The sequence below is a fragment of the Sus scrofa genome, chromosome X (assembly GCF_054392235.1).
Source record: "Sus scrofa isolate SSC_HxYL_T2T_F1_AM1 chromosome X, Sscrofa_HxYL_maternal_Yorkshire_Landrace_v2.0, whole genome shotgun sequence".
Lineage (NCBI taxonomy): Eukaryota > Metazoa > Chordata > Mammalia > Artiodactyla > Suidae > Sus > Sus scrofa.
In genome coordinates, this window is record NC_139401.1 from 4,239,595 (window position 1) to 4,265,000 (window position 25,406).

At 46.0% G+C, this 25,406-nt stretch overlaps 1 long non-coding RNA gene across 4 annotated transcripts in view; it reads left to right on the plus strand.

Annotated features, from left to right (window-relative positions):
* Positions 1-3,647: 3,647 nt before the first annotated feature.
* LOC110257764 (uncharacterized) overlaps positions 3,648-25,406 on the plus strand; it is a 234,068-nt gene continuing 212,309 nt past the window's right edge. For 2 of the 4 annotated variants that reach the window (XR_014834957.1, XR_014834956.1), the window contains exons 1-2: positions 3,648-3,725; positions 4,128-4,284. This is a non-coding gene — a long non-coding RNA (uncharacterized LOC110257764). Of the gene's footprint in view, positions 3,770-4,127; positions 4,285-14,959; positions 17,554-19,444; positions 19,547-25,406 lie in introns of those variants that run through there. The other 2 variants (XR_014834955.1, XR_014834958.1) reach the window with 2 other exon arrangements.

Here is a 25,406-nt window from a genome sequence, read left to right on the forward strand (position 1 = left end):
ACCATGTTTCAGATTTTCCTGGGCCGTTTCGCATTATAAAGGTTTTGTGTGGCCCATGAAACTCTGGAGTCCAACTCTAGTAGGGAGAATGCCTCCTAATGATCACATTTGACAAGAGAAGGATTAGTGTAGGGTTTCAAAAATGAACTGTGCACACTTCACTGGAGAAACTGTTTAGCCGTGTTCTTGCGCATTCCTGAATCTTAATGACACTGCTAATTCAATGAGACATTAAGGTTTTCTATTCATGTTGCCGTGAAGCCATTGTTTAAGCTGCATCTGCTCCGTCCACCCGCTTTTAAAGATGGAAATGAAGACAAATGGGCCGTTCTGCATCAGAGTTCTTATGCTGGTAGGAGGTGTGGACCTGATGGATGTCAGGCAGACCATCTACCTGCTCACTTCCCGTAGATGCACAGTGCACAGGAAAAGACACCTTTCTGAGGCCAACTTGGCCCTTGGTGACCTTGTGGAATAAGGGAGTTGGTTGTGGCACTTTCCTCTGTTTTCCCATGGTTCTGCAGATGCCACAGGTGTGAGCCTCTTTCTCATTCCTAGTTAAATCACGTGGCATTTCTGCAAATCTCTGACCTCGGCCGTGAGGGAGAATCCATCCCCAAAGAAAACAGACTTGGGCTGTAAGAGACCCTGGGCAAAGTCTTTCATCCTAGGCGCTAAAATGATGGACGATGGGAGCAAAGGAGGGTAGGCTGTCCTCGTGTGCCTTTAAGATCCCGCACAATTAAAAGGACCCGAGGGAAGAGTTGGGGTTCAGGCCCCAGGACACTCCATCTGTCTTCTCTAAGAAGACAGGCTCCTTGGCCACCATCACCCATGACATTGGACTAGGCTCCTTGGATCTTTTCTAGATACTTGTACAAACCTACCCTCCTCTCTCCTTAATATAAAGAACCATCTCCCTTATTCCATGAAAGACAGCCTTGAGTGGGGACGGGGAGACCCACCTGTTGGGAAGATTGCTGGTGGGCCCCACCCTGAGTTTGACCTCGACCTGTGGCCAGGTCATCTTCCTGTACATGACCTGTGCATCCAGGCTATGACACGCTAAGCCTTGGGGAGAAAAATAAAGCCACACCGAAGTACTTCCCTTGGATCAGCTCAGTTCGGGTGGGCGTGGCCTAAATCACCTCCCCCAACACACACACACACACAGAGCTTTTCACTTTCTAAGGGAACGTCCAAGGTAGACAGATTTTCACTGATTTTTCTTGGCCCTTGTTTCTGAGACACTGCTTGTGCCACATGCATGGAGATGTCACCCAGTGTGACGTAAGGGAAGGTATTCACGATTTTACCTCCAGGAAAGAAAAAAACACACAAGACAATCACACGCGTATAACATCTTCACCTGAAGCACTGGGTTAATGTTAACTCCTTTTGAAATGAGATGGAGTACGGGAGATTGCATTCCCTAAAAATAAATCCGGCATTTAGTTCCACTTCATTTCAGTTAGAATATAGTTAGTTATGAGTTGAGAAACTGTGTGACATAAATATGCCTATTTCTGACCTCAACCTCAGCAGACAATGCCTAACACCTAAGTGCCCCGAATCAGCAGTTCTGTCCTTGCGATCTAGAACGACACACATCAGAAAGTAGGAAAGAGCGTTGCCACAGGGGTGGGGCCTGGGGGGGACAGGGTACCAGATTTGCGTTCTAAGCCTGATGTGCTACAATCCAAAAAAAATTTTTTTTTTGTCTTTTTGAGGGTTGCACTTGTGGCATATAGAGATTCCCAGGCTAGGGGTCTAATCAGAGCTGTAGTTGCTGGCCTACACCACAGCTCACAGCAACAACGGATCCTTAACCCACGGAGCGAGGCCAGGGATCGAACCTGCAACCTCATGGATCCTAGTCAGGTTCATTTCCTAGTCGGGAACACCTACAATCTGAATTTTTAAGTGATACGCATTTTACTGTCTTAAAAAAGTAAGTCCAAACACAAACAGACGCACAGACACGTGGCCAAGGGGGTGGGCAGAGGGAGGGGATGGGTGGGGAGTTCAGAATTAGCACGTGCAAACTATTACCTAGAGAAAGAATAAACAAGCCCCTTCTGTAGAGTGCAGGGAACTATATTCAATATCCTGAGATAAACCATCACAGAAAAGAATATGAACAAGAATATATATAAGTGTAAGTGAATCACTTTGCTGTACAGCCGCAGAAATTCATACAACATTGTACATTCACCATCCTTCACGAAAATAAAAAGAATAAAAGAAAAAACAAAGCAAATCAGTACAGAAACAGTCTCAACTCCCAATTCAATAAAATGAGACATAACCCATCTAAAGGCCCTTTGCCGGGAAATATTAACGTTTTCTCCTAAGCAACATTTGGATCCAAGAAGGACTCAAAACGCCAGCGTGGAATATCCAGAGCTACGAAACACAGGACATCAGAGCAAACACTGCTCAGAAGAGAACGCAGAGCCTCACATTTTTACGGCAAAAAACAAGAAGCAATGAAAATCACTGACGTCAGTTTCTCTCCCATTCTGGTAGCAATTTCATTGCTCGCGTTTCGGTCCCAGCAGCAAACAATTCTCCACACCAGCTGGGGGTCCTGCCACCAGACTCACCTTCAACACTCTCCACCTGGAGGGACCTTAAGGGCTCAGCGCCAACCCCGCCTCCCCAATCACAGGTCCAGGTTGTCACCTGTGCTTCTGTTCCAGGGGCTTTGGGTGGGAGCCTCTCATTAACGTGCCAACATGGCTCACAGAGAAACACCATACCTGCGGGGTTACAGGTTTATTACAAAAGGAGATGATGACGCAGGAGCAGCCAGATGGAGGAGTGGCACAGGGCACTGCCTGGGCTGTTAAAGACCAGACACCAGGCCCCACATGGCATCCTTTACCCCAAGCCCCCTTTCACCAAACTTAGACTCAACTGCAGTCTCGGCGCTTCCAGAAACAGCCTTAAACCAGACCATCAGGAACTGCCTGCGCTTGAGGAATGAGCGCCCCCCCCCACCCCTCCCCTACAGGACAGCGGCATTGCCATAACATCTAGGTACCTCCTGCCTGCAAAAGCCCTTCCTTGCGCTCAGCTCCCAGAAGCTCCTTTCCACGCGCTAACCAGGTGCTGCCCCTTTCAGGAATCAAAAATAAAGCCAATAGAGCATGGACATGCACTCAGCTGAATTCTGTTGTTTTTCGCTAACGGGGGTGGGGGGAAACGCACCGGCCCTTCAACGCCGTCTCCAAGCGCACCTCGCTCCCCCGCCCTCCACGCAGTCCCCGGGTGGGTACCCTCCCCTTGCGGGCTTAGGGGAGGCATCCTCACGTGCGCGCAGGTGATGCCGACAAAACCACTGGTGATGAACTCCTAGTCCATCTCCACATCCAGCCCCTCCTCCGCCTGCACGCAGTGGAGCGGGGAACCCCCCACCCCACATCCACGCGGTCGCCCCGGGGGAGCCCTCCCCGGGTGGGCTTAGTGGAGGTGTCATCACTCAAGCACAGGTGATGCAGCCAAGGTCACTGGTAATGACCGCCCCTCCCCCCGCCCTGTCTCCATCTCCACGCCCCGCCCCTCCTCCTTCCCCTGCACGTGGGTGGGGCGGGGCAACCAAAATAGTTCCCCTGTTTAATTCCCCCCTGGGCAGCTCCCTGCCTGGTGGGAGCAGGGTGCTTTGCGCCTCAGAACAGCAAGCCTCCTTAGCCGGCGCCTCCGTAGGCAGGCGGACAGACCAGGTTCGTGTCTCTTGGGAGGGATCCCCTGCTCTCGGCCCCACCAGGTATAGTCAAAGAACAAAGACATCCTGCCGGTGGGCAGGGCTTACCTTGCCCTCCCCCGGGGCTGAGCGCGGGCCTCTCCAGTGCCTCTGTGCTGGCAGCCGCCTTGCAGGGCCCCAGGGATCCTGCTCGGCGTCCCTCTCGGTCTGAGTGGGGCCACCTCGTGTGACACTGGTGGCTCTGTGGGCCTACTTGCCCTGAGGCCCCAGCCTGCCATGTCCTAGGACACCCCGCAGTCCCACGGGGGTTGAGGCTCTCTGCGGTGACAAGCTGTCCCTACTGGCCACGCACAGAAACTGGCGGGGCGGCGAGTGGCCATTGTGACAGTGGCAGGCCAGCTTAGGCCACCTCTTCCTGCAGCTTCAGGGAGGATGGCCAGGTGTCCAGCGTTCACAGCGTTTCTGCTTTGGCATCTGCGTCTGGGAGCCATGGCTCAGGGAGCCTCCGGTGCAGAGACTGAGCCAGTGCGGGTTCTCCAGCTCAGAAGGACCCGGTTCGGCGCTTCATCGGGACGCAGGTGAGTCCAATGGGCGTCTGGGCCTGGCGCTGCCCCGAGGCCCGGAGCGCAGCCTCCACGAGGATGCTCGGCTTCCCCGTCTCCCCAGCCGCCCTCCCGGTGAGTCCTGGGTCCGCTTTATCTACTTTGCTCTGTGGCTCCGAAGGTTCTGTTTGGTGAGTTCTGGTTCCCTTGTACTTGGAGTTGGCTTTCTGGGCTCCAGAAGGTTTTGTGAATTCGGGCTGTGTTTTGTTAGAGGTTGCTCCATGGACTCCAGAAAGTTCTGCGAGTTCTGGTCCGGTTTTGTTCAGAGTTTGCTGAGTGGACTCCAAAAGGTTCTGCGAATCCTGCTTCAGTTTGTTTCAGAGTTTGCTCGGTGGATTCCAGAAGGTTCTCTGACACCCAAGCGTTACCTGCCAGGACAAGCTCCGTGTCCTTGGGGGTGGGCGGTGGGCAGGCTCTCCGGAGGTCTGGGAAGCAGGGCCAGGGTGGATGTCGGATGAGGGGGGCTTCGGGAGCCTGGCGGGTGCGCTGGGAGCAGGTGGCAGGCTGGGGCCTGAGTCGCCGAGGTCGCGGGAGGTCACACCCACGTGGCCAGAATTGGGGGTGATGAGTCTGCGGGGCTCCCTGCTGGCTCAGCCGGGCCTTTGGCCGTCCTCCCGGCAGCCAGGGGTTTCAGAGCACTGGAGCCCCTTTCAGGGCCCAGCCCGTCTCCACAGCACGTGGCCATCCAGCTTGGAATGTGGGGGACACAGGGGCGTCCTGGGGAACATGCTGCTCAGCCTTGGGAGGGGCGGGTAGCAAGCTCTTTGCTCACGTGTATTCACTTTACCGTAGCCTTCCAAACGCGAGCGGGAAACCGCGCTGCCTTTGAGCAGCGTGGAATTGGCCTCTTAGCTGGGTCCTGTTAGTGAGAACGAATCGGGCAGATGCCTGGGTTCGGCAGGCCTACCTTCGGGGGGCAGGGGGGATCGTTCTTGGGGTGGAGCACGGCTGCCCACAGGGGCGATGGCCAAACAGCCCTCCACGCCGTGAGCTGGTCGCTTACTGCTTATATGAGTCAGCTGGGTGGCTTGGATTACAAAGTAGCCCAGACAGAGCTGCTTAAGCAATGATGTTATGTCTCCCCTTCCTGGAGCCTGGAGTCTGAGAGGCAGGGGTGGGCAGGGCTGGTCCCTCCCGAGACCTCTCTCCTGGGCGTGTGGATGGGCTATCTCCTCCCTGTGTCCTCACAGGGTCATCCCTCTGTGTGTGTCTGTGTCCTGACCTCCTCCTCTTGTGAGGACACTAGTCCAACTGCATTATTCTTTTCCATATGCTTTTAAATTATAATGTATCACAGAATATCGTATATAGTTCCTGTGTTGTACAGTAGGACCTTGTTTTTGACCTATTTTATATAGAATAGTGTGTATTTGTTAATCCCCAGCTCCTAATCTATTCCCCACCCCCACGTTTCCCCTTTGGTAACTTTGTGTTTTAGGTGAGTCTGTTTCTGTTCTGTTAATAAGTTCATTTGTATCCTTTTCTTAGATTCCACATATAAGTGATATCATACATTCGGCTTGGATTTAGTATGATCTCTAAGTCCACCCATGTTGCTATAAATGGCATTATTCCATTCTTTTTTATGACTGAGTAGTATTCCATCGTATAAATATACCACATCTTTATTCATTCATCTATCAATGTTGTTTCCATTGTCTTGACTATTTTGAATAGTGCTGCTGTAGGAGTTCCCATCGTGGCTCAGCAGAAATGAATCCTATTAGGAACCATGAGGGTGCAGTTTCGATCCCTGGCCTCACTCAGTGGGTTAAGGATCTGGCATTGCTGTGAGCTGTGGTGTAGGTCACAGACGTGGCTCAGATCCTGTGATGCTGTGGCTGCGATGTGGGCCAGCAGCTGCAGCGCTAATTAGACTCCTAGCTTGGGAACCTCCATGTGCCACAGGTGTGGCCCTAAAAAGACATATATATATATATGTAGTGTTGCTGTGAACATAGGGGTACATGTACCTTCAAATGAGTGGCTTTTTTTTTTTTCCCACATAAATGCCCAGGAGTGAGATTGGTGGATCATAGGGTAGTTGTATTCTTAGTTTTTTAAGAAACCTTCATACTGTTTTCCATAGTGGCTGTGATGTTGGAGAGTCAGCAATGAGTGATGGCTTGAAGCGAGATCTTAATTCTCTGCTCAGCAGTGGAACCTGGGCAGCCTGGGTGAAACCCAGGAATCCTACCCACGAACACCAGCTGGAGGCTGAAAGCAGACCTGCCCTGATTCTTGCCCCCTGTTGAAAGCAGAATGTTTCAGGGGGGCAAAGACTGTGAAAATTGTTAGAAACACAGCAGGACAAGTGGGAGAGCACAGAAATACAGAGGATGAGTCTATGTATCTAGGGCAGAAGTAAAGCAGTCACGCACACCCAAAGGAGGCGTGAGGGTGCAGGCACCCCCCTCCATAAGGATCGCGCCAGACAGGTGATTTAAATCACGCATATGGGCCAGTTCTTCCAGGTCTTTGTCTTCCTTTGGCCAATTACCTGGTTTTAGCTTTCACACCTGACCAGACCTAGGGTCCTCCCCAATCTGCGTGCGTATCTTTTCGCCAAGATGGATTCTAGAGCGGAGCTTGGCGGGAAGGTGATTCAGACTTAGGATGGCCCGGCACCCCCTCCGTTTCTGAGCCAGAGGGATCTCTCTGTGCATGTGGAGTTGGGAGCTCTCTGACGCCAAGGATGGGGAGTATGTGACCTCTTTGTCCTCTCCAAGCAGGGCTCAGCCCATCTTCTGGTCCTATTATCAGCATTGTTTAACAAGGGCACAGAAGACAAGTACCAGTTATTGCTTTGTGCCTGTTGCTTCAGTGTTAAAGCCTAGACAGGTGGCTGGTTGTAAATGCTTGTCCCAGAGCCCACCTGTCTCCTGCCTCAAGAAGTGCAAATGAGAGGCTCGTTGCAAATGTCTATCCTGGAGCTCACCCATCTCCTGCCTCAGCTGCAGGAATTTACATTCCCACCAACAGCAGAGGAGGGGTTCTCTTTTGTAGGTATGGACATTATATTAAGACATTATTTTTAGGGTCTTTTTGTACTTTACCCATTACTTTTTAATAGTCTTTATAGGGATGCAGATTTTTTTTCTGTTAGGTCCAGGGCAGAGAACCCACACCATGAAAAAGCAAGATTCTCCACTGGACTCTGAATCTTTTAGATGCTCAGAAAACATACAGGTGTTTAGAAGATGTTGGGATGGATGGTGCTGCTTTAGAAGTACTAAATACGGATCTACATGTACTATTTTAAAAAGATTTTAATTTTTTCCATTAGAATTGATTTACAATTTTCTGTCAATTTCTGCTGTACAGCAAAGCGACCCAGTTATATATAATGTATGTGTATATATATGTATATGCTCTTTTTCTCACATTATCCTCCTCCATGTTCCACCATAATTGACTAGATAAAGTTCCCTGTGCTATACAGCAGGCTCTCATTGCTTATCCACTCCACATGCTACAGTTTGCATCTATGAACCCCAAACTCCCCAACCATCCCTATCCCTTCTCCCTCCCCCTTGGCAACCACAAGTCTGTTCTCCAAGTCCATGAGTTTTTTTCTTTTCTATAGAAAGGTTCGTTGGTGCTGTATATTAGATTCCAAATAAAGCGATATCATAAGGTATTTGTCTTTCTGACTTTACTTAATGAGAGATTCTCTAGTTCCATCCATGTTGCTGCAAATGGCATTATGTCATTCTTTTTATGGCTGAGTAGTATTCCATTGTGTATATATACCACATCCTCCTAATCCAATTGTCTGTCGATGGACATTTGGGTTGTTTCCATGTCTTGGCTGTTGTGAATAGTGCTGCAGTGAACATGCGGGTACATGTATCTTTTTCAATGAAAGTTTTGTTTGGATATATGCCCAAGAGTGGGGTTGCTGGGTCTGATAGTAGTTCTATATTTAGTTTTCTGAGGTACCTCCATACTGTTTTTCATAGTGGTTGTACCAGTTGACATTCCCACCAACAGTGAAGGAGGGTTCCCTTTTCTCCACACCCCCTCCAGCATTTGTTATTTGTCACTTGTTAATGATGGCCATTCTGACCCAGTGTGAGGCGGTAACTCATTGTAGTTTTGATTTGCATTTCTCTAATAATTTGTGAGTTGATCATTTTTTCATGTGCCTGTTGGCCATCTGTATGTCTTTGGAGAAATGTCTATTCAGTCTTCTGACCCCTTTTCAATTGGGTTGTTGGGTTTTTTTGTTTTTGTTGGTTTTTTTTTTTTTTTTTTTGCTGTCAAGTTGTATCAGTTGTTCATATATTTTAGAGATGAAGCCTTTGTTGGTTGCATCATTTGAAACTATTTACTCCCATTCCATAGGCTGTCTTTTTTTTTTTTTTTTAACGGTTTCCTTTGCTGTGCAAAAGCTTCTAAGTTTGATTAGGTCCCATTGGTTTATTTTTGTTTTTATTTCTGTTGCCTTGGGAGAATGACCTGAGAAAATATTCATGAGGTTGATGTCAGAGAATGTTTTGCCTATGTTCTCTTCTAGGAGTTTGATGGTGTCTTGTCTTAGGTCTTTAAGCCATTTTGAGTTTACTTTTGTGTATGGTGGGAGGGTGTGTTCTAGTTTCATTGACTGACTTGTAGCTTTCCAGTTTTCCCAGCGTCGCTTGCTGAAGAGAATGTCTTTTTCCAATTTTATGTTCTTGCCTCCTTTGTCAAAGAGTAATTGGCATTAGGTGTCCGGGTTTATTTCTGATTTCTCTGTTCTATTCCATTGGTCTGTATGTCTGTTTTGGTACCAGTACCATACTGTCTTGATTACTGTAGGTTTGTAATATTGTCTGAAGTCTTGGGGGGAGGGGGTTATGCCTCCTGCTTGTTTTTTTTCCTCCTCAGGATTTCTTTGGCAATTCTGGGCCTTTTATTGTTCTGTATAAATTTTTGGATTGTTCATTCTAGTTCTGTGAAAAATGTCATGGGTCATTTGATAGAGATTGCATTGAATCTGTAGATTGCATTGGATAGTATGGCTATTTTAACAATATTAATTTTCCAATCCAGGAACATGGAATGTCTTTCCATTTCTTTGAATCTTCTTGCATTTCTTTGATTAATGTTTTATAGTTCTCAGCATATAAGTCTTTTCACCTCCTTAGTCACAAATCAATCAACATCATTATGTATTCAGTTTCATTTCTAGTGATCAGACTTTTCAACTGATCTATTTCTTTTCAATTCAGTTTTGGTGGGCTGTATGTTTCTCAAAAGTTGTCCATTTCTTCTAGGTTGCCAAATTCGTTGGCATATAATTGTTCATAGTATTAGCTTATGGTTTTTTGGATTGTTTGTATTTCTGCAGTATCCATTGAGATTTCTCCTTTTTTCATTTCTTATTTTGTTTGAGTTCTTCTCTTGGTTAGTCTGGCCAGAGGTTTGTCAATTTTGGTTTTATTTGTTTTTTTCTATTGCTTTTTGAATGTCTTTTTTATTGATTTCTTCTCTGATCTTTGTGATTTCCTTCCTTCTGCTGACTTTGGGTTTTGTTTGTTCTCTTTTCTAATTCTTTTAGGTGGTAAGTTGTTGATTTCAGATTTTCTTCGTATTTGACAAAGTCCTGTATTGCTATGAATTTCCCTGTAAGCACTGCTTTTGCAGCATCCCATCAGTTTTGAATGGTTGTGTCTTCATTATCATTTGTCTTAAGGTTTTTTCAGATTTCCATTATGGTTTCCTCATTGACTCACTGGTTTTTTAGTAGCATGTTGTTATTGTCCCCATGTAGTCAGTTTTTTCTCATTTCTTTTCCTGTGGTTGATTTCTACTTTCATACCACTGTGGTCAGAAAAGATACTTGAAATAATTTCTGTACTCTTGAATTTGTCAAGGTTAGTTTTGTGCCCCAGTATGTAGTTAATCCTTGAAAATGTTGCATTGAAAAGAATGTATATTCTGATTTTTTTGGCTGTAATATTCTGAAAGTGTCAATTAAGTCTAACTTTTCTATTGTGTCACTTAGGATCTCTGTTGCCTTACTGATATTGTTTAGAGGATCTGTCCACTGATGTGAGTAGGGAGATATAAAGTCTCCTACTATGAGTGTATTCCCATCAATTTCTCCTTTTGTGTCTGTTAGTATTTGTTGTAGGTATCTGGGAGCTCCTATATTAGGGGCATATATATTGACAATTGTAATATCTTTTTCTTGAATGGATCCTTTTATCATTAAATAGGGTCCTTCTATGTCTTTCTATATGACCTTTGTTTTAAAGTCTATTTTGTCTGATATGAGGATTGCAACTCCTGCTCTCCTGTATTTTCCATTCACATGAAATATTTTTTCCCATCCTTCCCTTTCAATTTATATGTGTCCTTGGCCCTAAGATGAGTCCGTTGTAGACAGCATATTGTATGCTCTTGTTTTTTAAATCAATTTGCCACTCTGTGTCTTTTGATTGGGGCATTCAGTCCATTGACATTTAAGGTAATTATCAATAAATATGTATTTATTGCCATTTTAAACCTTGCTTTCCAGTTGATTTTATGTTTCCCCTTGGTTCTTTTTTTTTTTTTTTTTCCGGTTGGATGATTTCCTTTATTTTATGCTTGTGTCCTTTTCTTTTTAGTTTTTGTGAATGTAATGTTTGGTTTTGATTTGTGGTTGCCCTGTTTTTCAAGTACGTTAACCCCTTCCTATATTTGCTTGCTTTAGTCTGATAGTCAAAAGCTCAAACACATTCTTAAAAAAAAGTCTAGATTTTCTTGCTTCCCATCCCCATATTTTATCATTTTGAAGTCCTTTTTTAAACATCTTCATGTTTGTCCTTTCCCTGTTCCTTAGGTTTATCATCGTTTTTGCAGTAGGTGTTTTTTTGTTTTTGTTTTTTTTTAGATCTGTAAACTGTCTTATTTAAGAGATTGCTTTCCAATTTTGATCTCCTCCATCTTGTTTCTTCTTACTTATTTTTTATTTAGAGAAGCCCTTTCATTATTTCTTTTAGAATGGGTTTAGTTTGGCTGTAGACTTTTAGTTTTTGTTTGTTGTAGAAATTCTTTATTTCTCCTATTTTTTTTCTTGGTCTCTTTTCTTTTTAGGGCCACACCCACAGTATATGGAGGTTCCCAGGCTAGGGTCTAATTGGAGCTGTAGCCTCTGGCCTATACCACGTCGACAGCAATGCCAGATCCGAGCCGCATCTGTGACCTACATCACAGTTCACGGCAACGCCGGATCCTTAACTCACTGAGTGAGGCCAGGAATTGAACCCGCAACCTCATGGTTCCTAGTCGGATTCGTTTCTGCTGCGCCATGATGGGAACTCCTCTCCTTCTATTTTAAGTGATACTCTTTCGGGGTAGAGTATTCTAGGCTGTACATTTTTCCCTTTGAGAACTTTGAATATATCTTGCCCCTCCCTTCTGGCCTGTAGTGTTTCTGCAGAGAAGTCAGCTGATGGCTTTATGGAGGCTCCCTTATAATTCTTTTGTTTGCCATTTTTTTTTCTTTTTAGGGCTGCACTCATGGCATATGGAGGTTCCCAGGCTAGGGGTCGAATCAGAGCTACAGCTGTTGGCCTACACCACAGCCACAGCCAGGCAGGATCTGAGCCATGTCTACGACCTACATGACAGTGCACAGCAACACTGGATCCTTAACCCACTGAGAGAGGCCAGGGATCGAACCTGCAACCTCCTGGTTACTAGTTGGATTCATTTCCGCTGTGCCACAACAGGAACTCCCCCAGCTTTTGCCATTTTTATTATAATATGTCCGGGTGTGGGCCTGTTGTGGTTCAGGTTGTTTGGGGCTATCTCTGCTTCCTGTATCTTGATACCTGTTTCCTTTAGATTTGGAAAGCTTTCAGCCATAATTTCATCACATATTTTCAATCCCCTGTTCTTTCTCTTCTTCGGGAATCCCTATTATGCATAGCTTGCCCTGCTTTATATTATCCCATAGATGTCTTATATTGCTTTCATGTTTTTTCATTTGGTTTTCTGTCTGCTGTCCTGCTTGGGTGATTTCCGTTATTCTATCTTCCACATCACTAATTCGTTCCTCTGCATTATTCATTCTGCTCTTCAACGCCGCTTGTGTCTCTGCAAATGAGTTTTCTAATTTTTCTTGGCTCCCCCTCATATTCTCTAGTTCCTTTCTAAAGGAATCTGCGTTGCTATTCATATCTGCTCTTAATTCCTTCATAATCACTCTTAATTCCTTCAGTATTTTCACTGTCTTCTTTTTGACCTCAGTGCCTGTTAGACTGACTGCAGAGGTCTGTTTCAGTGTTTGCTCCTTTAGGGGAATTTTCCTGTTCTTTTCATTGGGAATGATGCCTGAGCTTCTTCATTTGCTTATATTTTTCTTATTCAGTGCGTTTAGGGAAATCAAATACTGTAGTCTTGGAGGGCTATTTATATGTGCAAAGCACCCTGTTTGTATTTCGTGAGGGCTTCCTTTTTATTTCTAGGGTCCTGCGTGTGCCTCCAGGGAGATGGAGGCTGTGGGTAAGGCCAGTAGCTAGTACCTGGTTGCTGGTGCCTTGACAGTGGCAAGGACCCATGGGAAGGTGAGGCAGGGCCCTGGGAAGTGACAGTCATCAGGCATGCTTGGACACTGCCCTGAGCGTTTGGCAGGGGCAAAGCAGGGTGGGTGTGTTTCCAGGGCAGTGAGCGCAACAAGGGGTGGGGCTTGGCTGCAGTGCCCTTCTTTGCCGACTTCTGAGGAGACTGGGGCACAGGTGGAGCCCATTCACAGAACTCTGGTGGTGGCAGGCCACGCCTCCCTCTGGTTTCTGAGATGACTGCTGCGGTGTGTCCCCGCCTCCTGTAGAGCGTACCCCCCTGCTGCTCTTAGCCCACACAAGAAATGCCCGGCCACCATACCCTGCGCAAGAGGCGCCTGCTGTCCCATACGTGGAGCATGTGGCCTCTTGTTACCTGTAGCCTGTGCCAGAGGCGCCCCACCCTCTGAGAGCCCTCGGTGTGCACGTGTGCAGGGGGATTCCCATGGCCGTCCTCCCCTCCCCCTCTCACCCTCCCCAGCGGTGGCACTGTGTGTCTCCGGCAGGGCTGGCCCTCCTCTGGGGTTCCCTCAGCTGTGGTGTTCCACTCCCCGCCCGTGGCACAGCGCCCCGTAGCCCCCACACCGCCACCCCCCGTCGTCTCCCCAGGACTGACCTCCGGAGCCTGCGTCTCAGCGCCCAGCCCCCACCCGAGCTTCTCCGGCTGTGGTGTCCCGGGCGGTGGTGCAGATGCTCCCTGCGGCTCACTCTGCTTGGCTGATCTCCGTCCAGCTGCTTCACGTTTCCCAGCGACACTGAGGTCCCTCCGTCTTGGCCGATCTCCCGGTTGGTTAGGTGGCTTCCCAGGGTGTGGATTTCTTTTCCCTCTCACCGCTCCCTCTCCAGAATGCTCTTCTCACCTTGAATCCCTTTCTCTCTCTTTTTTCCTTTTGTTCTACCCAGGTCTGTGGAGGGTTTCATGCCCTTTTTGGAGGTTTCAGGTCTTTGCCAACATTCAGTAGCTGTTCTCTGTGAATCGTCCTACAGGAAGATTTTTTTTTAAACGTGTTTGTGGGAGAAGGTGAACCTTCTGCCCTTGTTCAGCAGCTGTTCTCTGTGAATCGTCCTACAGGAAGATTTTTTTTAACGTGTTTGTGGGAGAAGGTGAACTCCACCTTGTACTGTTGCACCATCTTGATACTTCTCTCTAAATGTACTATTTTGATATAAATTGGGTTTGACCTGTTCTTTCCTGTAGAGTCACTGGATTCTGCTTTCCCGTATAATCACCGATTCTGTTAAATGTCCTAAGAGGCACTGAAGTAGCTATGAGTTGACCACCTATTCTGTATGTTTACTGTCTTTAAAAAAAGGCGTATCTATATTCTGTCTTTATGGATTTGGCTATTCTGGATGTTTCCTTTCAAGGCAGCTGTGCCGTATTGGTCCTTTGGTCTCTGGTCTGTCTAGGGATTGGGGGCAGGAGAAGAGGAGGAGATAATACAGCTTAATTCTTGGGGATCCTGAAAAAGTTTTGGAAATGGTGGTTATGATGGAAGATGACTCTTGAATGCAGTGAATGCCGTGGAGTTGTGCACTTAAAACATTGTCGAACCTGCAAATGTGATTTGCATGTATTTTACCTCAGTGAAAAAAATGGAGACATGGTTGGCAAATACTGGGAGACAAACCTCAAACCAAAGAAAACAGAAGGCATCAACAGAAAGGCCATGCAATTTGTGAAATTTGGATTTAGGCAAACAAAACCAAAACGAACCTTTGCAGGTTGGAAGAAAACAGGAAAATAGGAGATTGGCAAGGGGTTGATCATTACACTATTGGAAAAGTCCTCTAATAGAGGAAAAGAAATGTTTAAACGAGGCTGGAAAACTGGGAATTATCATCCTTTCATGTGTTGAATAAGGTGTAAAATCTTAAATGTCAGTCCTGCTCATGGTTTGCTATCATAGTGGCCATTTTTTTTGGGGGGGGGGCTGCACCTGCTGCAAATGGAGGTGAAAGATATTAGATAAAATAGATGATGAATTGATAAAAGGATGGAAAACATGATAAGAGTAGATGAGAGATATATACAGGCGAGGGATCGAATAGGAGCTGTAGCCACTGGCTTCCCCAGCAACGCCAGATCTGAGCTGCCTCTGTGACCTACCCCACAGCTCACAGCCATGCCAGATCCTTAACCCACGGAGCAAGGCCAGGGATGGAACCTGCGTCTTCAGATTCGTTTTGGCTGAGCCACGATGAAAACTCCATAATGGTAAAATTTTTAAAAGTTGTATTTCTTTTATTGATTGGGGCCAACTGCACACAGACACACACACAACATGTTGTGTGTAAATACATTGTTACAGTTCTTATGGTTCTTTGGAGGATGAGTCTGATAGTTTTTCAAACTACCAATGCCTGCCTTTTTGGACTCCTTAATTATACTTTGGGGAAACCATTGAACAGGTGCAAAAACTAACAGCACATAGTTGCAAAGATACATCCTTTCCACAACACTGTTGACTGCAGTGAATTACTGGAAATAACTACGTTTCCATCACTCATGGGTCACATGCGGATCACATGAGGAGCATACGTGGATCACATGTGGATCACGTGACAATCATTCTACCTCTTGAGTCTTTTATCATCAGTCCTGTACTTGATGTTTGTATAACATGTGGTTCACATGAGGTCCATGCTTGGATCAGTGATGTTCACGTAAGGAACAGGTGTGGATCACAGGACAGTCACATACACATCGTCTATATTTAAATGTATCACTCCATTTATTATTTTCTGTATCGCCAGTCATCGACTGTGTGTGTGTGAGGATCACATGATCACGTGAGCATCATGTGACGTTCATGTGTGCACCATCGCCCTCAGTTTTGTCTCTGTCATCTGTCTTTAAATTTATCACTCCTCATCTTCTTTATCTGTTAGCAACATGCACTTCTGGAGTGTTTAACATGTGGACCACGTGCAGATCACAGGACAATCCCGTGGTGGATCATGTGGCTGTCATCTCTGTCATCTCTATGTGTGACTGTGACCTTGTCAATTGTCACCCATCATTTGGCTCATTAGTTTATCTATCAACTATTTTATCTATTACCAATCACTTATTTCATGTTTTGAGCACATTTTGATCACGTGAGCCTCACGTGTCTGTCACCTATCTCAGCTATGTGTATATCTGTCATCTATCTTACCATGTTTTTCCATCCTGTAACTTATCAGTTCATCATCTATTTTATCTAATATCTTTCACCTCATTCAATTGTCTCTCACATGTGCGTCATGCGTGGGTCATGGTGGATCACACATCTTTCACATGTCGATCACGTGTCTACCATCTATCTCAGCTATGTAGCTGTCATCTGTCTTATTGGTTGCCATCCATCATTTAACTCATCAATTTCTCTATCATCTATTTTATTATTAGTCATCTTTTTTCACTTGCGTATCACATGTCTATCATTTTTCTCATCTCTGTATCACGTCTGTCTTATCTGTCATTTATCATTGAGCCTATCAACTTATTCTATTTTATCTGTTACCAGTCATCTATCCTTTATCCATCTTTATCACCACCTATATTACATCTTTAGCGCCTATATTTTTGTCTATTTCATAACGTCTTTTTACCTAGCATATCTTCATGTGTAAACACGTGGTAATTAAACAGCCCTTCAGCAACCTCAAGAGGAAAACCTTGCCAGAAACGCCACTGGATTCCTCTAGATATACTTGACTTTCCATGGAGAGATGAATTTGACTTCGTTATCTCCTTGAATCTGGTGTTGTCTCAGGGCTTAGTGTGACCAAGAGATTTTCACCTGTAAATCTAGGTGGGAGCCCTGAATTGAGGCTTAAGGAGCCTTGCAGCTCCCTCTTGTGCTCTCCGGAATCTGAGTCCTTTAGGAAAGCATAGGTATTGTCCTGTCCCCTGAGGCAGGCAGATGTTTGCAGGCTCCGAAGGAACCCGGTGAAACAGCAGGAGAGCCATCCATCTGAACCCAACCCAACCCACTGACTGCTAGAAGAATAAAAAAAACATTGCTTTAAGTAACTTATTCTTTTTTTTTCTTTAGCTTTTTAGGGCCGAACTTGTGGCCTATGGAAGTTCCCAGGCTAGGGGTCAAATCAGAGTGGCAGCTACCACTGGCCTATGCCACAGCAATGCAGGATCTGAGCCTCGTCTTTGACCTACACTGCAGCTCATGGCAATGCCAGACCCCTAACCCAATGAGCAAGGCCAGGGATCAAACCTGCATCCTCTTGGATCCTAGTTGTTTTTGTTTCCCCTAAGCCACAGTGGGAACTCCTGAATCATCCATTTTGGAAACCAATTGGACACTCTCTGGTCAGCTGAAAGAGGGCATCTGTAATCCAGGCATCCTGATTGCTTAGGGAGACAAACACGAGAATTTTCCCAATAGCTCTGTCTGCAGTAACAAAGGAATAGGAATAATCCAAGTATCCATGGATGGCAGGATGGACAAAATTTTTGTATAGACATGATATAGACTGTGCTAGAGAGGATTATACACGAGAGATTTCCTGCTGCCTGAAAGCATGGCTGCATCTTTGGAAGTCTCACCCAAAGGAGAGGTCAGTTGTATACCACCTACAGAACATCTTGTCGTAAACCTATAATGGAGAAGAATCTGCAAAAGAATATCTATGTATAACTGAATCACTTTGCTGTACACCCGATGTTGCAAATCAACTCTACCTCAATAAAAGGCTTTAAAAGAAAGAGACTGATTCTATTTATAGAAAGCCAAAAGCACAAAATACTTGAATATATGGTGGATTATACATTAGGCACTCATATGTACTCTATTACATAGTGAATAGATACAAAGTAGCATTCTAAAGAGTGTAAACCAAGTAAAAATACAAAATCGAGGAGCATGCTTGCCTCTCTCTAGTAGTGCCTTTTCATGAAAGAGGAGGTAAATGAATGCAATGACACGTTCGTTTGTTTTTGTTTTACTGTTTTTGGACATTTTGTTTTTGTTGGATCGTGGGTACAATAGTAGGTAAGTTACAGTGTGCAATATAGTGATTCACAACTTTTAAAACTACTTCTGTAGTAGTTGTTAAAATATTGGCTGTAGTCAGGTTGTATGCTCTATCCTTGTAGCTTATTTTGTATCAAATAGTTTGTGCTTCTTCATCCCCTCCCCCTTCCCTCTTGTTTGGTTGCTTGTTTGTCATTGGCGTTTTAGGGATGCGCTCGCAGCATATGGAGGTTCCCAGGCTAGGGGTCGAATCAGAGCTGTAGCTGCCAACCTCCACCACAGCCACAACAATGCAGGATCCTTAACCCACTGACTGAGGCCAGGGATTGAACCTGCAACCTCAGGAGTGCTAGTTGGATTCGTTTCTGCTGCACCATGACAGGAACTCTGTCACTAGCTTGTTCTGTCTGCAGGTTTGCTTCTGTTTCGTTATTTTCGCTAGTCTGTTTCGTGCACTTGAAAATCGCCTAACAAAGCAAAAAAGAATGGAGGTGCAATAGAGACCAAACAATTGCTTTGTGTGCCTTTATAAGATTCAGCCACATGGCAGAATATAATGCATTTCAAAGAACAGATAGCTGAAAAACTCACTCTTTGACATGGCACAGTGAATTCAGTGAGACACCGGCAAGAACAAAAAAAAGAACTTTTTTTTTTCCCCCCGAAATTCAGATTTAAAAGTGTATATTTGGAAAAGGAAACTATGCAAACCTCAGGCATGGTTTGCAAAGAAAAGCAGCCAGCTGCCTCTGTTCAACCTATGACCTCAGAATAAAGTTACTTAGTGAGTTTCTGTTGTGGCTCAGTGAGTTACGAACCTGACGGGTATTCATGAGGTTTGGGTTCAATCCCTGGCCTCGCTCAGTGGGTTAAGGAGCTGTGGTGTAGGCCACAGATGCGGCTCAGATCCTGCGTTAACGTGGCTGTGGCACAGGCTGGCAGCTTCGGCTCTAATTCACCCCCTAGCCTGAGAACCTCCATATACCTCAGGTGCAGCCCTCAAAGCCAAAAAAAAAAAAAAAAAAGATGGGGTGTGATTCATTTTTGGTTCGAGCATCAGCATCTCATTCTTTTTTTCTCACTACTTTTGCCATTTTCCAGAGGTTTTCATTTTTTGCTCAAGTTGTGTGAGAAACTGGACCATGCCAAACCTCAGTGTTAATTCCAAAGCATGGAACAAGAGGCTTTTGCCTTTCTGGTTCTTTATAATGTCATCCTTTCCGAGGGGTCTAGTGGAACATATTCTTTAACTGGAAAGATTGGAAGACGTTTCTGGTTTTGCTGTTTTCGCGTGAGCCTGGGGCCATGGGATGTAAAGCTTATGAATTATTTTCATCCTCCAGCAAATGTTAAAGCACATTTTTCAGGATGCAGGGGGAAAGCCAACAAGAAAGGCATTATTTGGGGCATCATGTCAAACTCAACCTGAATGATTCTCTGAATTAAAAAGATGGTTGTGAATGAATGACCTTAAGAAAAAGGTGGAGAGGGAGTTCCCTTCATGGCTTAGTGGTTAACAATCCCAACTAGGATTCATGAGGATGCAGGTTCGATCCCTGGTCTCGCTCAGTGGGTGAGGGCTGTGGTGTAGACTGGCAGCTGCAACTCCAATTTGACCCCTAGCCTGGAAACTCCCATATGCCACAGGTGCAGCCCTTAAAAAAAAAACAACAAACAAACAAAATAACGGTGGAGACAAGTTAATAGGATTAAAAAAAAAAAAAAGACTTATTCTGGATGTGAGGATACGGTTTGTCTACCTTCCTTCAGGGGAAATCTCATGAGATGGCTTAGAATATCTCTGCTGTGAACGACATACACATTTATTATGAAGAAGGGTCAACATTTTATTTTCACTCTGGTTGGAGTCCCCTTAGCGGTGATGAGAGGCTTTCCGTATTGCAAGAGCGACATTCATCTTCAAAAAGCGTGTTTCCATTGTTAAAGTGATAGAAGGAGGTGCTGAAGGAATTCAGGTAGAACCCAGAATGATCACAAAGGGATGAATTGCCTCTATGTGTGAGCAGATTTCTTGGGGATCCTTACCAGGGCTTGTAAACCAAATACACTTAGAATAACAGTACACACCTGTTAGTGCACTTGGTATCAGCAGCAGATCTGGTTAAAAGGCAGTCTCTACATGAGCAGGTCTGAGGTGGAACCGGAGCTTCTGCATCTTCAACCTGCTCCCAGGGGACCACGATGGTTCTGGTCCCAGAACGTATACCCTGAGAGGCCGGGCTTCCCAGTGGCATCCTCCTGGGGCATCTGCCTCTTTCTGTCCCTTGTAGATTTTCAGCTTCGTACTTTCCTTCCGATCTTCTTTGAGGTTGCACACAGAAGTGAATGTAGGTAGGTCAGTGGCAATCAGGGGTGGAACGTTACAACATCACAGGTATTTGGAGCGGAAAGAAAGGTTAGCAACTTGGGGATAGAATTGAGTCTTTGTTATTTTATTTTTTGCTTTTCACGAGGTGAACCGCCAAGGGCATTTCATTAAGCATTGAGACTTGCAATTTAGTGCTCTGACAATGTTGTGCAATTAGCACCCCATCCAGTACCAAAATACCTTCGTCATTCCCAAACAGGACCTACACCCATCAAGCAGTCACCCTACACGCCTCCCTCTCCCACAGACTGCCAAACACACAAATACTTTCTGTCTCTGTGGATCTGTCTCTTCAAGATGTTTCATATAAACGGAACCATGCAGTATGCATTTTTTTTTCTTGTCTGGCTTTTTCACCGAGCGTCGTGTTTTCAAGGTTTATCCCGGTTGTAGCCTGTGTCACTGCTCCACTCCTTTTTATTGGTGAGGGAGCCGCTGTAGGATGCACCCCCCCCCCCCGCGGAAAAAAGAAATTTAAATGATTCTTCACACGAATTCAGTGACCCCATTCTGGGGGGCAGAATCTCCTCCTCCAAGTGAAAAGGTGATGACCTTGTCAGTTTGATGTTTGCAGAGCTGGAACCTAGATTCTGGCTTCTAAGGTTTTGCATGGGTTCTGCCCCCAAAGCTCCATAAGATACTTTTTGTAAAGGAAACATAGTAAGTGCTCAATAAATAAATAGCTGTTTGCTTTTAGCATGTGTGACTTTAATTCCCAGTTGTTTTGCTTTCCTTCGGCTACTCCCCGTATCTGGAATCTCTCTTTTTAAAGCTTTATTGAAGTAGAGTTGATTCCCTATGTTATCCTTTCTGCTGGACCACAAAGTGATGCAGTGATCCGTGTCCACATATCCATTCTCTTTCAGATTCTTTTTGCGTAGAGATGATCACAGAATAGTGAGCAGAGTTCTCTGTGCTCGACAGCAGGTCTGCATTGGCCAGTCATTTGGGCATACTTCATTGTGCCAATCCCAAAGCCCCAGTCCCTCCCTTCCCCAACCTGTCCCCTTCCTTTGGGGCACTATGACTTTGTTTTCAAAGTCCCTGAGTCTGTTTTTGTTCTGTTAATAAGTTCATTTGTATCTCTTAGATTCTACATATAAGTGATACTATACATTGTTTCTCTTTCTGACCTCCGTATGATAATCTCTAGGTCCATGCACGTTGCTGCCAATGGCATTATTTTATTTTTTATGGCTGAGTAGTATTCCACTGTGTATATATACCACATCTTCTGCATCCAGTCCTCTGTCAGTGGACACTTAGGTTGTTTCCATGCCTTGGTTATTGTGATTGGTGCTTCTGTGAACCTTGGAGTTCACAGGTCTCTTCATTTTTAAAAGTTTTTCTGATGTACAGTTAACTTTTATTGGTAAGATCATTTCTTTAGTACAACAGAGTGATTCAGTTATACAGAGACTCCATTATTTTTTAACTTTTGTTGACGTAGAGTTCATTTACAAAGTTGTGATTATTTCTGGTGGACAGCAGAGTGACCTCAGCATACATAGACACACACATCCATTTTCTCTCAGATTCTTTTCCTGCATCGGTTATCCTAGAATACTGGATAGAGTTCCCTGTGCTAGACAGCAGGTGCCCTTTGGCTGGTCATTCCATAGACCTCAGAGTGCATGTGCCAGTCCCACACCCCCAGTCCATCCGTACCCCCACCTGTCCCCTTTGGTCACCATAAGTGTGTCCTGGCTTATGTTCCCTTTTCATCTAAGGGACAGGGACTAAAATATTACTTGATAAGAGTGTCATTGTGTGTATATATTGGATAAGCTGCGAAGTCGTGAAAATACTCCCATTGGCCCACTCCTGGCCCCTTGAGCTGTTCCTCCTTCTTGGGGACACTCAGAGATGCTGCTGTGAACACTTACCCTGTCCCTGTTTTCAGTTCACTTGGCTTCATGCGGCTTAGCCGCTTAAGCGAAGCGGCACCTGGCATCCATCAGAGCTCACCAAGCCTTGCCTGGCCAAATCGGCCGAGAAGGGACCCCTCTCTCCCTTTGTAGAGGCAATGGATTCTGTCCATCCCTGACAACCCGGCACCAAGCAGACACCTGACCCCTGCCTCCCTGGAGAGTAAATCCCGTTGCCCTCATCACCCCCACCTGAACTTTTGCAGAGAAGCTGTGAGATAAAATCCTTTCCTTCCCTCGGCATCAGGCAGGGCAGGATGGAAGCTTCCAATTCCCTGCTTGCTGTCCTCTGATGTACGAAGCCACGTTAAAGCTATTAAGAACCAGAGGAAATATCTGCGGGCCATTTGGCGGTGGGGATGCCAGCGTTTGTGTCAACTGAGGGGGCGTTGGGAGTAGGTGGCGATGCTTGTTTTCCTTTTGCTCTCTTTCTCTAAAACCTGACCTTGAGAAAGCGCAATGTGTGAGCTCCCTCATCCTAACTTCCCGCATGCTTTGCCTGGTCTTGAAAGGTTTTGCTCACCCTAAAGGGTTTGGGTAGCGGTGGGCACCCCTCAACGGCTGTTCCGAGCGTGAGCGGACCTCCGTCGTCCGCGATGAGGTAGGGAGAGGAAGAGGGGAAGAGAGGGTGCCCTTTAAGGGGGTTCCTGGGGTGGTTTCCTTTGCGGTGATGATAACTCTGTTCTTTCTGATGGCAGCATCGTTTTCCAGCTCAGCTGCATTCATGACCTGGGCCCCCAGGGCTCCGGGGGTCAGTATGTTGGGAATATTGAAGGTTAAAGCCTGAGAAATGCGGATGCCATGGGCTTCATCACTGCGTGCCCCTGGTTTCCCGTTTAATTCTCCCTGAGAAGGTTGTAGGCATTTGTATGTTAAATAGAATTTCCAGGGTCTTCTGATGAAGAAACTGTATTTGGAGTCAGGTGCCTACACAGTCAGAGCTTTAAAATGTAGGAGTTCCCGTCGTGGTGCAGTGGTTAACGAATCTGACTAGGAACCATGAGGTTGCGGGTTCGGTCCCTGCCCTTGCTCAGTGGGTTAACGATCCGGCGTTGCCGTGAGCTGTGGTGTAGGTTGCAGACATGGCTCGGATCTGGCGTTGCTGTGGCTCTGGCGTGGGCTGGCGGCTACAGCTCCGATTCAACTCCTAGCCTGGGAACCTCCATATGCCGAGGGAGCGGCCCAAAGAAATAGCAAAAAAAAAAAAAAAAAAAATTTAGCTGATGATATTATATTCTTGGCATGTTCCTATGTTGTCTCTTTTTTAAAAAATTGGTGGAGTTCCTGTCGTGGTGCAATGGAAACGAATCTGACTAGCATCCATGAGGACACAGGTTCGATCCCAGGCCTTGCTCCCTGGGTTGAGCATCCAGTGTTGCTGTGAGCTATGGTGCAGGTCACAGACGCAAGTTGAATCTGGCAATGTGGTGGCTGTGGTGTAGGCCAGCAGCTACAGCTCTGATTCGACCCCTAGCTTGGGAATCTCCATATGCCATGGGGGCAGCCCTAAAAAGACAAAAAAAAAAAAGGAAAAAAACCCCCAGAAAACCTCTAAAAAAATTTGTGCTGAAGTCTAGTTGATTTACAACGTTGTGTTAGTTTCAGGTGCACGTGGATTGTCATACAGATAGACGTATTTTCAAATGCTTTCCCATTATACGTTATTTAAGATGTTGAATATCGTTCCCTATGCTAGACAGTAGCTATTGCGTGAGTTGGCTTGAGCTGCTGTAACAACTTTTCTCAGACTGGGTGGCTGAGAAACAGGAATTCACCTTCTCCGAGACCAGGTGTCTGAGGTCAAGGGGTCCCAGGGCCGGGCTCCCTCCAGAGGCTGCAGGGGAGGGTCCTTCCTGCCTCTTCCAGCTTCTGGGGGCTCCAGGGAAATGCCCATTTCCAGGTCACACAGGCACAATTCTGATTATGACCTCTTTGCTTGAGGAAGCTCTGTATGGCTGTCAAAATAGCTCATACTTTTTATAGGGTCTTTGGCAGCTTTTGCAGGGTAGACTTTGATGCCTGTGTGCCTACGTGTCATGCTAGTCTTCAGAGGTCCGACTCACCGAGCTCCCAGGTGTGCTTGTCTCTAGTCTCTAGGTCAATGACCATGTGGCTCTTACTGCTTGGAAAAAGATCTCTCTTCTTCTAGAATGTTCTCCCAAAGCTTTTATCTGGGTCTCTTCTGAACATTCTTTGGGTGGTGGTCTAGCCATCCTTGCCTTCTGTGATCAAGCTGCTGGGAGATGTCCTTCCAGGTGCCTTTGTCTCATGATGCAGGAACCCCCCCTTTTCTACTGTGAGAGCTGCTTTTGTGATGCATTTCCCATGTGTCCCCAAAAGCCACATCTCCTCCAAACACCGTGACCCCCTTGGTCATGACGCCCAGCGTGTGGAAGATGGGAGTGTCAGCTCGAGATGGGCACGTGCCATCTGCCTCTACACAGATTGACTCCTGAGCCATTGCAGCTGCAGACCCTCAACACCCCTTGAAAGGAGCTCAGGGTGGGGATCAGGAGTGGGGCGCTCTGTGCTCTGGGAAAACCAGCAGAACAGAGCTTCAGATGGTTCGAGAGTTTCAGGAGATTTTAGGAGCCCACTTCTTGCATCTGCTCGTGTCTAGAAAAGCACTAACATCCTTCCTGGTGATGTCTGCTCCTCGTGACTAGCAGTGACCTTCAAGAGACCAGCAGTGACCTTCTGCACAATGAGTACTTGGTGGCAGGGACCTCCACCGTCACCAAAATGACTTATATACTGATTTTTCCTCTGTCTCTTTGGCGCAGTTTCTCAGAGCACCTGAGAGGCTGCCTCCCGGGCTCTCGTCCTCATGCTGCCCCCAAATCAACCTGAACTCTCCACTTTGAGGTCATACCTATTTTAAACCAGCCGTAACATCCCATTTGCCTGACTCCATGGGGAACTTTTTGGCTCAACCTGGAATGAAATCCCAAAGCAACATGGTGGTAGTCACAATAGTTTTATTCCCTCCCAGACCATTTTTTGGTGTTGATCAACCTAGCACAAAAGCTTCATTCCATGAGTGGTTTTGATACCAGGCTCCTTTTTTTTTTCTTTGCTGGATGGATTCTAGGATGCTGTCTGGATGGAGAGTGGTAGTCTTTGAAAGATCTCATCCAGAGAGCGTTTGTGTTACTGTGATAGTAGGGGCTTCAGATCAGGGTCCCATTGGATAAAGATGAGCCTCCCTTCATGCATGAAGTTCCTTCTGGAATCAAGGCCAGCGTCTGCTTGTTTCAGGTTCAGCTTT